The sequence below is a fragment of the Parasteatoda tepidariorum genome, chromosome 10 (genome assembly GCF_982258835.1).
Source record: "Parasteatoda tepidariorum strain Cologne lab strain chromosome 10, Ptep-v5.0, whole genome shotgun sequence".
Taxonomy (NCBI): Eukaryota; Metazoa; Arthropoda; class Arachnida; order Araneae; family Theridiidae; genus Parasteatoda; species Parasteatoda tepidariorum.
Window position 1 is genome coordinate 78311166 of NC_141764.1, and position 15480 is coordinate 78326645.

Below are 15480 nucleotides of genomic sequence, written 5' to 3' on the forward strand. Positions count from 1 at the left end.
TTGATTTGTTAGTTACCAAGGATGGGCCCGAAATGGATGTGCACAAGGTAATATTATACTGGATAATTTTAAAAATTGATCATAAATAGTTTTAGAAGATAGATGTTTATTTAAGAAAAAATATAAAATAGAAAAGAGAAACATAAATTGCCTGCTTTGTAAATAATTTTAGCCGCGGATTTGCACGATATGGATTAGTACATAGAAAAATTATTTAAATTATCAAAGAAAAAATTTTAATAGATAATTTTTAACACGGATTTGCCCGAAATGGATTTGCACATGGAAAAATTAACAAAGAAAAAATTTTAGCAGATAATTTTAACCACGGATTTGCCCGAAATGGATTTGCACATGGAATTGTATAAATTAATAAAGAAATTTTTAGCAAACAATTTATCCACGGATTTGCCCGAAATGGATTTGCACATGGAAAAACTGTATAGATTAACAAGGGAAATTATTTAGCAAAGGAATTTTTAGTAAATAATTCTAACCACGGATTTGCCCGAAATGGATTTGCACATGGAAAGATTAACAAAGAAAAAATTTTAGTACATAATTATAGCCACGGATTTGCCCGAAATGGATTTGCACATGGAAAAATTACATAAATTAACAAAGAAATTATTTAGTAAATAATTTTGGCAATGAATTTTGGCCTGAAATGGATTTGCACATGGGAAAACCATAAAAATTAACAAAAAAATGTTTAGAAAATATATCCACCAAAATATACGATTAATTCAATGATTTTATATAAAATTTTATTACATTAGTTGGGTATCCATTGTTTTTTATCAGATTTTGAAAGAGTTTATCGATTTGTATTTTGGATAAATAAATATTACTACATATTCTTTTAATTCTGTTCATTTCATTAAAAGTGGTATTTAAATAGATGCTCCTAGAAACATTAGAATTCCAAGTAACTAGTTTATTAATATTAAAATTAAAATCATTTCTTTTATCGTATAAATCAACAAAGCAGATATTTTCAACTTTCATAATACCCAAATCCAAAAAATTGAAATTAATATTATCATCATGATTACGAAGTAAGATTAATTCCTCAGGGTATATATCACTCAATAAAACAGTAAAATCTTGGAAATTAAAGATAATTAAGTCATCAATATATCTAAAAACAAATTTAATACTCAGAGTAAAATTTTTTTCATAATAATGCAAAAATAAGTTAGCTAAGAGAGATGAATAATTAGATCCCTGTGGTATTCCATTAATTTGAAGAAAGATATCCCTTCCATTGTAAAGATAATTACTAAAAAGACAAAAATTAATCAGAATTTCCCAATAATCAAAATCGCAACAAAGGATATTTTTAAAATCATGGTAATAATTCAAAAGGACATCTTTTAGTTTAGAAAGGGGAATGCTATTGAAAAGAAATGTTACTTATTGTTTTCTTAATTTTCTTAGTGTTTTCTTGTATTTATTTTTTTATTATATATATATATATATATATATATATATATATATATATATATATATATATATATATATATATATATATATATATATATATATATATATATATATATATATATATATATATATATATATATATATATATATATATATATATATATATATATATATATATATATATATATATATATCTTAGTCATTGAGTAAAAGAAATTGAATCCTTAAATAGTGTCCAAATAAGAAAGATTAAATCAATAATAAGTGCATAAGGTAATACAACGTATTGACTATCGTAGGAATACTATGCAATGAATGATTATGTAATAGCGACCAAATAAGAAAGATTAAAGCAATAATAAGTGCATAAAATAACACAGCGTATTGAGTAATAAACGTTGAGTTATACAACGTAATAAATTATTCTGTAATGGCGTCCAAATAAGAAAAATTAAAATAATAATAAGTGCATAAAATAATGCAACGTATTGAATATTGTAAGAATACTGTTTAATAAATGATTATGTAATAGCTTCCAAACATGAGAGAGATTAAAGATTATGCTCAAAATAATACAACGTATTTAGTAATAAACGTAAGTTATGCAACGTAAACGTTGAGTTATAGCAACGTTAACAACAACAACGTGAGTTATAACAACGTTAACGTAGTTACAACGTAAGAATACTGTATAATAAATGATTATGTAATAGTGTTCAAATAAGTAAGATTAAAGCAATAATAAGTGCATGAAGTAAGACAACATAATGACTACTGTAGAAATACTGAGTAGTTATTGATTACGTTGTAGAGTTCAAATAAGAATAATTAGAGCAATAATAAATTTATAAAGTCATGCCGTGCAATAATCTGGGTCTATATAAATGATTATGTTTGCATACTTAAGTAAAATATAATTAAATCAAAAATTTAAAAAATAAACAACGCAATGACTGCTCAAGTCTTAAATAAATGACAACAATGCAAAGACAGAAAGGGGAGAGTTACAAATCCATCATCATATCTGAAATATTTTACAGGTTACTTGGAATGAAGGCACTAATTTATAACTCTCAAATTTTTACGACACCCTAGTCTTGAAAAAGGAGCGGCACCTCGGAGGAGTAACCCCCGCGGCGTGAATTTCACATTTACCCTATACTCAAATCATCACTATTTACGCATTCTACCCTTTGGAATGGAGACCATACCGCACAGCGTTCCCCACATTCTCGGCGGCGTATTATCAAAAAGGAGTCCGACCCACTGAAAAATTCTTCTCTTTTTGTTTGTTTGCACCCCTATCTGTTGCGAGAGTTATCTTGAATGGTATCTAAGCCTATTTGATTCCATTCGACGAGTAGCAGATTTTTGGATGAAAGTGGTATTTTTCTTTTTTTTAGTAACGATATTTTTAACAGGCTACTGCATGATTAAGTGATAGATTTTTTTTAAAGAAAAAATTGTGCAATTTCGGCTGTTTTATTAACTATATTGCTTTCGTTATATCCTCATTCTTTAGTAAAGACAGTTATTTAAGGGGTCACAGTACCCAAAAAATGACGAAAATACCAAAAAAAATTTTATTGCTTATAATAAAACTTCAAAGTATTTCAAATGTACAGAAAAAAATTCATTTCTCTATCTACATTTTTAAAAAAGGTATGAATGATTTTAAATTGTTCTAATACAGAAACTCGCTCAGCAGTCTGACTTTAAAGTGCTTTTTCGCATAGATGATAATTTTGTGTCTTAATCTTAATTAAATCCCTAAGGAATTTTTTCTATTTAAGATAGAGCTTTAAAGTAAACTTTTTTATCTTGAGGATAATACACTTATTTGAACTGTGCATGGAATAAGCATTTTATGAGGTATTACAATTTTTACGACATGTTATATATACCTAACAGGAATTTTTACACTTTTTTTTCTACTTTTTTACAAAATAATCTATAAATAATATTCTAATTGAAATATCAACAAATGAATGCACAAAATTATTGAGATAAATATTGCAAGCACTATGAAAAAAACTTTTTTTGAAAATATGTTAAAATAAAAAAGCCTTAGGGTTTTAAAAATTTAGAATTTTTTGAACTTTTTTTTTAAATTTTAAAAAAATTCAACAGTTAATTACTTTTTGAAGATAAATTATTGATTATAACTTAAATGAGCATGTAAAGCATCCTCAAAATGAATGATTATACCTTTATTTTAAAAAAATGTTGCAAAGGTACTGTGACCCCTTAAGATTTTTAAACTTAAAAAAATATCTGTAATGATTTAATAGGTTTAATATTGTTCTTTATTTTTCAAATGAAATGCTTGAAAATTTTTTAAGAAACCTTTTTTAGTAACAAAAAACAATAAAACGTTGATTTTAATTATTTTTACAAGTATACTTTTATTGTAAGCGTTTTACAAAAAGTTGTTTAACCGTTTACCCCCCCCCCCCAAACATACAATTTTTGTAAAAAGCGATAATTTGAAAAAAATTTTATTTGGTTCTTTTTAGTCATGTCAAATCTGAGAAAGCTAAATATCTTTGAAAAAATATGCCATTTTTTAAATTATTTATAACCGTCGTTGAACAGCTGACCCAATTTTTGGGTTTACGACTACTAATGTTCAACTCCTTAGCCTTGTAATTTTGAACCCAATCGAGAAGACAAGGGAACTCCTGGATCAGGTATTTGGGGAAATTTGCTTTGGTGGAGGACTTTCTGATTAAACTAACCGCATTTGCGTTACATTTAGAGGAAGACCACGAGAACCTCCAACTGTTAACCTGACAGCCAGGGGACTCTCACCCATGATCCGTCTACTTCTGAGGATATTTCACTCCAGCACTGTGGTCGGTGCAAGCTGGATGCAGAATTCGTGTCGACCAACCGTCGCTGGGATTCCAACCCGGTTTACCTCATTGGAAGGCGAACGCTCTATCCTCTGAACCATCGTGATTCAGGATATCACTTTGTCAGAAATTGCTCATTTAATAAGATTTTGCAGCACCACATAAACTAGATCATAGAAGAGGGGTTAAAACTTATTTTTTTCCAATGGCCACACCATTGACACTCGTTATTCATGTATCAGTAGGGGATATTTGTTGAACACTTTTTTAGGGGCACCATATTAGGTGGGCCAACGTTGCTCCTACAGTAAGGACAGATAGTACAGAGAATGAAAGGACACCCATGCCTTGCCCGGGATTTGAATTCAGGACCTTTCTGGTGTGAGGTTAGCTACCTGACCACTGCACGGTCTAGTCGACGTCGGGGTTAAAGCTAACATCATTGGTAATTTATTGTAAAGAAATCTTTTGATTTTACCTTATTGCGAAATATTTTACTATAAACATATTTGAATCGGTATCGAACCTTTTTAACTGTTTTTAAAATATTAAACAGTAAATAGACTATACTTACTTTCACTGTAAGCTTACTGCAAAACATTATCAAATTGTCATAAACTGTAAAATATTACGGAACAAAGTGTGGCATAAGGTACTTGTATTTTAATGAATCTTCCATAAAATCCACTTCACAGGAAAATTCTTCTTTTGCCATAAAATATTAGACGGAAATTTTTACAGTAATATTTATTTAATTAGAGTGATTCAGTGATTTTATGGTAATTATTACTGTAAAAATTATGGAATATCAGTTTTTTTTATTCCGACGTGTTCTAGTAAAAATAAATTTTATGGTAAAAAAGTACCGCCAACTTAAAAGCCGGTTCTTCTTTCCTGTTATCTAATACGAAATTTTTTACAGTGATTTCAAATTTTTCTTACATAATAATAATAATGAATACATAATTGCAAAACACTTAAAGTAATTAACTTTTGGCGCGATTACTAAATAATTACTAAATTTGAGATTACTAAATTTGAAAACGATATTTAAAGAAATTTTTAAGTAACGAAAAATCAAATATAAATTTAAAATACCAAATTCTAGTTAAAGTTGCAGTCGTAACTGAGCAGAATGAGTAGGTTTAGTTTTATCCTAATTGAATTGGGAATCAAATCTGCTTTAATACAGTAAAACATTTTAAGATTTTTCAGTTTAATGCTTTTTAAAGGGCAGTTGAATTTAAATAAGTAGCTAACGGGGGAGATGGGGCTCACAACTTACATATTTTTGCAGACAAAGGGAGAAAAGGGGTGTGAACATTGCGTAAGTAAGACCTTAAAATCCCCTTATTTAAAAATAAAAAAAAAATTTCTCAAAAAGCAAAATATTAAAAGTAATAAAAAAGCTACGCATGGAAAATTTTCAAAATTGGAATAAAAGTTGAATTTGAGGGAGAAAAAAAAACGGGCCAAAAATTTCTTAAAAGTGTTTGAGGTCAACAATTTAGAACACGAAATAAAAACCCAAAAGGTTTCTAAAAACTATTCTCCTTAAAATTTGATAAATTGAACTAAAACGTAAATTGTGTTTTATTTAAAATTGCATCCTTTATTTGAATTTAATCCAAGAATTAGTTAGAATGTGTATTAGTTAGAATTAGTTAGAATGTGTTATGGTAGAAAGTTAAATAAAAACAAGAGGAGTATTGTGACTCTCTTAGGTAAGAGTAGGAGGGAGTTAGTGATTTGATATTTTTGCTGCTCAGAAGATACGGAGAGTCCGATATTGCCACAAATATGCTTAATTATTGTTGAAACGGCTCCTAATTGAGATGTAACAACCTGCAAATCACCAGGATACAAAATATAATTAAAAAAAATTAAATTAAATTGAATTGAATTCAAATGAATTCTATTTAATTGAATCGAATCGAATTGAAGCGAAGCTATCAGTGCTGATGGGTAAAGTGAACAGAACCCCTTTTGAGTCCAAGAAAAATGATAGTGCTAACGACGTTAAAAATTGATCAGGAAGAATTTGGGTTAAACCAAACTAGGAAAAACGGTAAATGTCAATAAGTTTAACGGAAAGGTGCTGAAACTCAATAGCCATTGGATTTCTTATAACTAGTATATCTGAAATCACAAATAATGTTTTCATTTCAGTAGAACTCTATAAACATCGCATTACTCGTAATTTTTTCTGAAAGTCTTTTCCAGACTTTTTTCAGAAATTGATGAAACTTATCACCTTGTCTCCTTGTCTTTTTTTTTTTTTTTTTTTTTTTTTTTTTTTTTTTTTGCTTGTTCTCGAATGGTTAAAGAATAATCGAATGTTGTAACTGGTACAGAAAAACAATACAAGCTCTCAGCAACAATTTATTTTCTGACTGGTATACCCTCACCCTAGAGGACGCCCAGCAGATAAAAAAAAAAACGAAAGAGAATCTTTGTCGGCCTTCCTTTAAAAAGCTGAGTTATTGGGGACACCCATTTGGAATTGGGGCCCCATGTGGCTGAAGCGAAATGCCGTCTCCCAGAAGAGACCCAAAGAAGAGTTGGGCATTCTTTCAAAATGACGGAGGGGGGGCTCCGAATCTTGACCTCAAGTCCACAGGTGAAGACCATAGAAAAAAACTCCCTATAGACAAGCTGTAGAATACATTTTACGAGCATCTTTGGGTGCAAGATTGGTGAACTCTTCTGTTATTGGCTGTTCCGCTTTTGTAACTTATGCATGTCCACTCAGTGTAACATTGCTTTCTTGGGAATGACTTTTCGTTAACTTGTAGATAACATGAAGTTATGTAGTAAGCTTCAATTCTTGAAATGTTATTAAATAAAAGCAGCCACTAAAGAGAGTTTTGCACTTTATTGCACTTAATTTGAATGCATATTAAAGTGTTTTTGATTATATAAGATAGCTCCAATATGACAGCCTTATCATGAAATAAGATTGTGATAAATAATGACTAAGATAGTTTTGCATTTGATTTCAAGCATTTAATTTGAATGCATATTAAAGTGTTTTTGATCATATAAGATAGCCCCAATATGTCAGCCACATCATGAAATAATATTGAGATAAATAAAGACTAAGATAGTTTTGCGCTTGATTTGAAGCATTTAATTTGAATGCATGATAAAGTGTTTTTGATTATATAAGTAAGCTCCAATATGAAATATGATTGAAATAAGTTTTCTCTGAAGATAGTTTTGCACTTGATCGCATTTAATTTGAACGTATATTTAAGTGTCTTTGATCATCAAAGTAAGCTTTAATGTATTACGATCGTGAAATGAAATTGAAATAAGCCATCACTAATGATAGTTTTGCACTGAAATAGTCACTAAAGCTTCTTCCGCATTCGATTTCAATTATTTAATTTTATGCATATTAAAGTGCATTTGATCATTAAAGTAAACTTCCATATACCGCATCGTGAAATTATATTCAATAAGTATTCACTAAATATAGTTTTGCACTTCATTGCACTGTAAGAATTTATTTTGAATGCACATTAAAGTGTCTTTAATCCTCAAAGTAAGCTTCAGTATACCGTATCATGAAATACAATTGAAATAAGTAATCAATATAGTTTTGCACTTGATTGCATTGCAAGCATTTAATTTGAGTGCATATTAAAGTGTCTTTGCTCATCAAAGTAAGCTTCAATATACCGTATCATTGAAATACTATTGAAATAGGTAATCAATAAATATAATAATACATTTGATTACAATACAAGCATTTCATTTGAATGCATATTAAAGTATCTTTTCTCATCAAAGTAAGCTTCAATATACCGATATTCAATATCATGAAATGCGATTGAAATAAGTAATCACTAAATGTTGTTTCGCACTTGATTACAAGCCTTTAATTAAAATGCATATTAAAGTGTCTTTGATCATTCAAGTAAACTTTAATGTCATGGAATAATATTGAAATAAATAATCACTAAAGAAGATGGAAAGTAAAATTAAAATACTTAATTGTAACTATACAATTTGAGGGAATATAATGCATCTTTGATTATAAAAACAGTTTATAGCATAGCTTGTTATCAGATTCGAAACATAGTTTGATATCAGATTTGAAAGAAAAAAAAGGTGGTATAATTTTGGTATTCGCCAATAAAATATTATCAATTCATTAGTTTTCAGTGTATGAATCAAGTTTGAATTCTATGGTTGTCTTTAAAAGTTCAAGTTATATTTATTGTGAAGCATTTTAAGATCGCTAACAGTGCGTTTCACTATGATACATTCATAAATTTTTAAATATACATTTCACACCAAACTGATTTTCCGATTAGCTAAAACTTTTTCAAGATTCTTAACAAAATGTGTTTTTGTAAAGTCTCTCAATGAAAAAAAAAAATGTGTCTCGTAATGTTATTTAATGAAATGTGTTAATGAAATGAATGATTGTTTTTTAGAGTTAAGACTCCTTTTTTTTTCTTTTTAAAAAAAAACATTTTTGAAACACGTAATTCTATTTAGATCCAAACAATAATCCATTGTTTACATAATATTCTACAATTTGAAGTATAACGCTAATAAAAAAGAAATAGCATATTTTTCAGGAGGGAAAATATATTATTTTTCAAATAACTATGTATTGAATTAACTATGAAAAGGATGTGAATTAATAATATTTTGCATTAGTATTATCCATCGCTTTTTCCAAACCAAAATAAAATGACTAAATTTGTTTATAGAGAAATATGTTTCCCTATTAGCCATTTTCAACCTTTATAGCAGTTCTTTTAAGTTTATAGTTTCAACGAAAACCATAATTCGACTTATTTCCATCATTTTCAGCTTATATGTTTATACACCAAAAACAAATTCATAACTAGTCTAGAATTCAGCTCTGGGAGTGCAAATTCATTAGTCGGGCTTAAAACTTAATCTAAGATTATTCAGGGTTCTTTCAAAAAAAGGTATTCAGGGTTCCGCAGTCGAAAAGAATTGGAAACCACTATTTTAAGCGATACAATGATTCAACTTAGATATTGTATCTCTTTATATTTTAGTTAACCATACCCACTGTGTGGGGCTATAAAAAAAAGTAAATATTTAATAGCATATAATTTCTTTTATCTGTATATTGCAAAAAATTCCGGATCAACTTAGGGTAAGAAGTACCGGTATTCAATGTGTCAGCATTTTTTGACGTAAAAACCAGTTTTGCAGTAAAGTTTTACGAAGCAAAAAACCTGATTTACCGATATATTTATAGTAATATTTGATGTAAAACCACTGAATTACTGTAATTAAATGAATTAAGAAAAAGTAAAGCATTCCCGTAAAGGCCGGAGTGGGCTAGGGGGATCATGGAGGTTAAGGCTTCACAATTTCGTGACCAATGGCATGATTGTGACAATGTGGTCAACATTGCGCCTTTACTTCCCAGACAAACAGATACCCATTTTTTTTAAACCGTCGTTGTATAACCGACCCGATTTTGTGCTTACGGCTACTAATGTTCAACTCTGTAATCTTCTAATTTTGAACCCAATCCAGAAGACAAGGGAACTCCCGAATCAAGTATTGGGAGAAATTGGCACTCGTGGAGGACTTTTTGATGGAACTTACCCGCATTAGCCTTACATGGAGAAGAAAACCCCGAAAACCTCCCAAGGTTAGCCTAACGGCTAGGGGACTCTAACGCATGATACGTCTGCCACTGAGGATATTTTACGTCAGCAGTGTGGTCGGAACAAGGCAGATGAGGAATTCGTATCAGCCAAACATCGCCGGGATTCGAATCCTGTTCACCTCATTGGAAGATGAACGCTCTATCCTCTGAGCCACCACGGTTCAAACGGGTACCCATTTAACTGAATCTAGGTTGGCTTTAATTCGCCTCTGGGGATCGAATCCCAGTTCTTTACAATGACAGTTCAGTGCCTTGACCACTGAGCCATCGCGGCTCAATGTAATGAATATTACTGTAAAATTAAATTAATATTACTGTATAATTAAATAAATATTACTGTAAAATTAAATTAATATTACAGTAAAAATTAAGGTATAAAATTTTACGAAAAAAAAATGAATTTGAAGGATGCTGCACTCAGAGTTCCAATACTTGTCATCCTAATTTGCTCCGGAATTTTTCACAGTGAAGTTCATGACTATGAAACGTGGAATATTTTATTGTGCAGAGGTTTTTCTAAAAAAAATACCAGACTTTTTCAAGGGAAGCAAAGCTGAAGAAAAATTAAATTGGAAAATATGTTTTTAAAGCGTTATCAGGCTGATATAAAACTTATCACGCAACTTTTTATTATGAAAATTTTAAAAAATAATATCAAAGAAAAATTTCAGGAAAAAGTTTGCTGAATGTAAAATTTATGCAAATACATTTTCCTCCCTACCTCAAAAATTTTATCACACTCTCCTTCAAAATTGTATTGACCATTGGAACTTATCTATATTAAATAAAGAATACAACATTAATTAGTTACATTATATATATATATATATATATATATATATATATATATATATATATATATATATATATATATATATATATATATATATATATATATATATATATATATATATATATATATATATATATATATATATATATATATATATATATATATATATATATATTTGCAACTATTTATTCCGTATAATATTAATTATATGCCTCTCAATGTTTTTGACAAATCGAATTAAAAACACCTTTTAGAGTACTACATATTACCATTTTAAAATCAGACAATAGAAGTGCGTGGAAAAAACACTTTTTTTTAAAACATTACAAAAAAGATTTTTTTTGTTATGTTTTATTTAAAGAAAAATACATTTCATAATTTTTGAGATGTTGAAATTGCGCCTGTTGGTTTAATGTTTTATGCATTTGTGTTTTTTTGACGAGCATTTGCAAAATGGAAATCCTTTAATACTTTTTTAAATTATTCCGCCTCAAAAACTCTACATTTTTAATTAATGCCCATTTCTGCAGATTTTTTTTTAAATGTGTATTAAGTTTTATCATGAAAAAAAAAAGATGAAATATGTCAAAATAAAGAAAACAAGTTTAAGAATGTTTTTAATTTTGAGTTTTTTAAATACATTGTGTTATAAAGATGCTTTATTATTTAAGATTCATGTCGATCATCAAAGTAAAATTGTTAACTTCCTCTTTCTAAAGCATTAAAGTAATAAAAGAAAAAATTACGCGAATTATTAAACACTTACGTGAACAAAACAATAATGAAAGAAAAAAGAAATTGAAAACTAATGGCATTTTTTTAAAAAAAAAAAGTCTTTAATTATTACTTCACTGTATTGAAAATTGAGTTACCATCGCAATTGAAGGGCGAGAGTAAGATTGTAATTTAAAATTATTGGGGTTACCCTTGCTATGTAATTATAATAAAACTATATTCACCAATGGGTGTTTCTTTAAAAGGTGTAGTAACAGTTTGGAATAATTGGTGCTACATTGTTTCCCGAACACAAAACAAAATTGGTTAAAATTGTTACAAAAAATTCATTCTTTAAATGAATGTGTAGCCATATTTAAAGCCTTCTTTTGTTTAATATTCAGTGTTTGTAATCTGTTTTGAATAGAAGCAGCAGGTTATATGTCAAAGAATTAATTTATAATAAAATTACAATTTCGTGATCGTGTTTCAAAATATTGCTTATGAAATTACTATAGAAAAGGAATATTCTTTATTGTATCAGAAAACTAACACAATGTTAAAGTCACGGTGATATTAAGTTCTTTAGTGGTATATTTTCTTCTTCAATACAGTGATAAAAATAGAATGGTATATTTTTGTCAATATAGTAAATCTGAGTTTCGAGTCTAACAAATGGTTCTTAAATTGCAATGTGTTCATTTGAAGATCGTTGATACAGCATAAAACATTGCAATTACGTTTCAGATATATAAAAAATTCTCTCAAAAATTGACATATAATTTTTGAAATATTTCTGAAACATAACTTGTAAACGTTTCTTTTTGGTTCAACGAAATATTTATGCAATATTACCTTTAAAATATTTCCTTATTATTTCAGTGATACTTACTTCCAATATAGCCGATATATTTTAAAAAACTTCGAGAAAGTAACTGTAAATTCTACAGAAAAAAGAAACTTATTTTTTACTGAAAAAAACTGTTTAAAGAAAAATACAGATTTTTTTCCATTTTTAACGGTTATCTTCACATTATAAAAAATTGCCGTTCTTTTTACGGACTTTTCCATATATTTGACGGCTTAAAGCTGTTTCGCTCACAAAACGGTTTCTCGCTGTTTTTTACCTTAATCATAAACAAATTAAAGCTGTTCATTTCAAATTCTAGTTTTTGACCTGAAGTTTTGGATACCGCTATAAAGTCTAAAAATATAAAAAAATAATCGTCTAGCAACTTCTAGCAAAAGCATGAATAAAATAAACTAAACACATAAAGAGATAAATTAAAGTTAAAAGCAAGTGATAAAACTAGAATAATTGATTTTGTTTATAAAAAATATTTTCCAGGCATAAAATTGAATATTTGTTTTGATTAAAGTTTGATAGTTGTTTTGACAAAAATTGAAAAGTTGTTTTGGATGAAGTTGGATACGTGTTTGGTAAAAATTTGAACTCTTGTTTTAGATAAAATTGCTGTTCAAAATTACCATATTACACATTCAATTATTTAGAGCTACCGTGTAAAAAATTCCAGAAGAAACTACGGTAAAAAGAACCGACACTCAGGGTGCCGGTACTTCTCGCCGTGGAATGCATTTTTACCGGAACATGTTACGGAACAAAATATTTTATGTACCGCAATTTTTACAGTAATATTTACCGTAAAATCACTGAATCACTCTCGTTAAATTGATATTACTGTAAAAATTACGGTAAAGTACTTAACGGTAAAAATCGATTTTATGGTAAAATTAATTTTAGGGATGATGCACTCAAAGTGCCGGTACTTCATATAGTAATTTGATCAAAAAATTTCTGCAGCGCATGTGTTTAATAAAATAACTTTTTAATAACTTTTAAAATAACTTTTAAATTATTCAAAAACACTATTTCTGAGGAATTTATTTTAATCAATCGATTCATAAGATATTTGAAAGACATTCTTTTAATTAATGCAAAAATATATTTTTTAGAAAATAATGGAAAGCATTAGTAGCTGTATAAAAAAATTATAAGCTCAAATTTCACACATCTTATTTTTAATACTTTTTATACACTTTTAACTAAAACATTTAAAGTTAACTAGTACATTAAAGAATCTTCATTTTACAGGCAAAAAACTAAAATGATTCCAGTTCTCGCATTCATATTTTTTTTTAGGTCCAAAATCAGGATTTTATAATTTCTTCAGTAGTTTTTAGCATTTCAATGGGCATTCTGAAATAGCTCCAAGACTCTTAATGCACAGTTAATCGAAGTAGCTTTTTTCCCGACCCTGCTGTTGTTATTAGGAAGAATAATTATTTTTTTCCCAATTTACTTTTTACCTTTTCCGCATTTTGGTGAAATGTTATTCCAGAATCCAATCAAAATATTTTAGTCGGTTTTTTTCATTCCCGTTCGGGTTTAAATGTACAATTAGTTACTTCGATGTTTAATTCTCGTGCTGGGGTGCATTAAGGAAAAACTTTTTTTTTTAAACCTTCCATACACAAGAAAAGCAGTCCATTAACTGACTTAAGACATTTAAAGCTAATTACTGGGCTACTCAGCTTTCAGTTTCAACGCACGAAACTTAGTTTGCGAACGCTGTTTTACAACCAAGATGGAAAAATATTTTCGTGTTTTGCAGGCAACTTTTTCTACGAAAAAAACATAAAAAATTGCATTTATCGTTCGTAAACTCCACATCCTGCACGAAAGTCACGCGGCCATGGTCAGTCTTGGCGGCATTGGAACATTCCAGCCTGTGCCTGACAAGTTCTGGAAGCTCTGACATTAGAATCGCAAATCGCCTTCATCTCGTTAGCGTAATGAGAATGTGGGGGTGGTGAAATAGCGGGAGGGGAGGGCTTATTCAGATTGCATTATTGGAAGTGAAGTGAAAACGGAGACACTCCAAGTTGATTTCGAATAACTTAACTCCTTATTCACTAGTCATTCGAATTCGACTGCTTAGAATGTGAATTAAGCACGCATCCGCAGAGATGTTCGATTAAGGGGAAACGTTACACGTTGTCTCCTCCCCCCTCTCGATGAAGTTACACCGTGGCAAAATTAATTGCATAGACTTATTCCGTTGTAAATTAAAGTGTCAAAACAACTTTGAATAATTGCGAGGCGTCGAAGTGTTAAGCGGAACGAATTATTTACTTTATAGCAGAGTTTCGTGACATTTAGTTTGAGATGTTGAGTGCCATAAGACGGGCTTATTTCTGACTCTTGGCGAGAAATTAAATTGTTGGCTCATTGATTTCTATGAATTTATTCGAAATCTTGCCTGTTTAAAAATGATTTAGTATTTCAGCTATTATTGAGAATTCTTTCCAAATTGATTAAGTGAATTGTTACTAAAGTAATGGAAATTATTTAAACTTTAGTTCTAAGATACTGTCGCTATATACGTTTGTCGAAGGGTTTTTAGTTCATCTGAACTAAGCTGCATTTTAAGCTGTGTTAAGTTAAATAATTTTTCAGATTTTAAAACAAAAATAACGAGAGTAAAAAAAAAATAATCCCGTAAAATTTATAGTTCGAAACTGGCAGCCGGAGTGGTTATGCAAAAGCTTGAAATTTACGAAGTAAATCCGTAGCCTCTACAATTTTACCATGCAAAAACAAAAATTTTTCGTAAAAATTGCACAAAAAATCTGTAATCAGAATGATTTTTTTGCTGTAACAAAACAAGTTTCAAGAACGAAAATAAATCTGTAGTCTAAACATATCTTTGCCATATAGGAATAAATTTTCTCTGTGAAAGTTACATAGTAAATTTGCACTCGCACCAGATGTGAATTTTTTATGTTAGCAGAGTTGCTTCGAACTGTCACCGCTGGGATTCGAACATGGGTCACTTCATTGGAAGGTGCATGCTCTGTCCACTGAGACACTGCTGCTCAAGACGTTCAATTATTAGGAAATTGTAATAGTGAGAATTTCGCTGAAATATTGTAAAAATTTGACAGTAAAGTCAAATTGCAGTTTCATTTGTTTATTGCAG